Source organism: Orycteropus afer, unplaced genomic scaffold (assembly GCF_000298275.1).
Source record: "Orycteropus afer afer isolate SDZICR_OR568_19922 unplaced genomic scaffold, OryAfe1.0 scaffold00045, whole genome shotgun sequence".
Taxonomy (NCBI): Eukaryota; Metazoa; Chordata; class Mammalia; order Tubulidentata; family Orycteropodidae; genus Orycteropus; species Orycteropus afer.
In genome coordinates this window covers 3,987,525-3,990,289 of record NW_006921632.1, presented here as the reverse complement: position 1 = coordinate 3,990,289, position 2,765 = coordinate 3,987,525, and positions in this window count along the sequence as shown.

Sequence of the window (2,765 nt, the reverse complement as noted above, 5' to 3'; positions counted from 1 at the left end):
GCTGAACTTGCATATGAGCAGTTGATGATCTGTTCCACAATCAGCTCCTGGCCTTGTTTTGGCTAAAAATATTGAGGTTTTCCATCACCTCTTACCACAAAAATAGTCATTCTGATTCTTGTGTACTCCCTCTCGCAAAGTCCACATGTATAACCACCGTTCATGTTGTTGGAAAAGGGTATTTTCAATGAGTAAGTCGTTGGTCTTGCAAAATTCTTTCATGAGATCTCCAGCGTTTTCTGTCACAAGGCCAAATTTTGCAACTACGGGTGATTCTTCTTTGTTTCCGACTTTTGCATTTCAGTCACCAGTGATAAATAACACATCTTGATTGCATGTTTGGTCAACTGCAGAAGTTGATAAAAATATTCAGTTTCCTCATCTTTGACTTTGGTGGTTGGTGTGTAAATTTGAATAATAATATTATTAACTGGTCTTCCTTGTAGGCATATGGATATTATCCTATCACTGACAGCATTGTACTTAAGGACAGATCTTGAAACATCCTTTGTGGTGATGAATGCCACACCATTCCTCTCCAAATTGTCATTCCTGGCATAGTAGAACATATGCTTGCCTGATTCAAACTGGCCAAAACAGGCCCATTTCAGCTCACTAATGCCTAAGACTTCAATCTTTATGCATTCCATTTCATTTTTGACAACTTCAAATTTTTCTAGATTCATACTTCATACATTCCATGTTCCAATTATTAATGGATATTTGCTGCTGTTTCTTAATTGGAGTTGTGCCACATCAGCAAATGGAGGTCCTGAAAACTTTACTTTATCCATATCATTAAGGTGGTTCTATTCTGAGGAGGCAGCTCTTTCCCAGTCATATTTTGAGTGTCTTCCAACCTAAGGGGCTTTTCTCCCTGCACTGTATCTGACAATGTTTCCAGGCTACTCATAAAGTTGCCCAACTATGTATCAGACAGTGTTTCTCTGCTATTCATAATGTTTTCCCTGGCCAATTCTTTGAGAAGTGGATGGCCACTTACTTCTTACTAGACTGTCTCAGTCTGTAAGCTGTGTTGAAACCTGTGCACCATGTGCAACCCTGCCAGTGTTTTTGAAAAACTGATGGCACAGCTTCAAGCCTCACAACATCATGCAAGCCACCATGGTATGACAAACTGACAGACAAGTTTGTCTCCCTTAGCTGTTTGAGATCTCTCCACCCTCCCCTTACCTGGATCCTGTGGTTCTGTTGTCCCTGACTTTTCCTCTGCTTCCTGCCTCTTGGGGTGGATCCAAGTAAAATGAAATCTTTGACTTCTTCAATAATTTCTCCATTTACTGTGATGCTGCTTATCGGTCTGGTAGTGAGGATTTTGGCTTTCTTTATGTTAAGGTTCAATCCATACAGAAGGGAATGGTCTTTAATCTTCATCAGTAAATACTTCAATTCATCTTCACTTTCAGCAAGGAAGATTGTGTTGTCTGCATATTGCAGGTTGTCAATAAGTCTTCCTCCAATTCTGATGCTATGTTCTCCTTCATATACTCCAGCTTATTATTCACTCAGCATACAGAATAAATAAGAATGGTAAAGAGACACAATCTTGATATACACCTTTCCTGATTTCAAACAATGCAGAATCCCCTTGTTCTGTGTGAATGACAACAGCTTCCTGGTCTATGTACATATTCCTCATGAGCACAATTAAGTGCTGTGGCATTCCAATTCTTCCAATGTTGCCCATAATTTGTTATTATCCACACAGTCCAATGTTTTTCACAGTCCATAAAACACAAATAAACATCTTTCTGGTATTCTTTGCTTTCAGCCAAGATCCATCTGACATCAACATTGATATCCCTTATTCCACATTCCCTTCTGAATCCAGCTTGCATTTCTGGAAATTACTGGTGCAATTGTTCTTGAATTATCTTCAGCAAAATTTTACTTACATGTAGTTTAAAGGTGTAACTGATCAGGTTACCAAACAAGTGAATGTTTATGTCTGCAAAGAAGGACAGAAACTTTCTGAAAACTCAAGCACTTTTAAAGAGCAAAATTAGGATTTGAAGATGAAAGGACATGTTGTTGTTGTTGTTTCCTGTCAAGTCAGACCCAACTCATAGTGACCCCTCCTTGGGTTTCCAGGGCAGTATCACTACGGAAGTAGATTGCCCCATCTTCCCTCAGAGGAGTGGATGGTGGGTTTGAACCACCAGGCTTCTGGTTAGCAGTCAAGTGCCTTTAGCCACTATGCTACCAGAGCTCCTGAAGGGACATGTAGTCCAAATATGGGACAGAAACTCAGTTCTCAACCAAGTGTATACCAATCTAGGTATACCAATCTTACTCTTCTTTGCCCCTCCCACTTCTTGGTCATGCTGCCCCCTGGCAAGAACCCTGTGCCCTCAAACTTTTTTCTGTAAAACTCCCTTTCCACCATCCCTACATTTTAAAAGTTGATCAAATTGCCTGAGAACAATTCAACAACAAGAAATTTTCTTAAAAGTCATTTTTTTAGGACTTCAGCAAGTTGGTGGAATAAGTAGACAAGCTACATAGACTCTCTGCAAAAAAAAAAAAAAAGAAATGAGAAACCAATTGAAACAGTTACAGAAGATAATCCTGGAACATTGAACTTTGGAGGGAAGGATAAAGAAGTGATGAAATAGAAACTACTAGAAGAACCTTCCAAGGAGTGGCTGGTGGGTTTGAACCACCAGCCTTCTGGTTAGTTGGGCAATCTACTTCCATAGTGATACTGCCTCAGCAACCCAAGGAGGGGTCGCTATGAGTCAGAG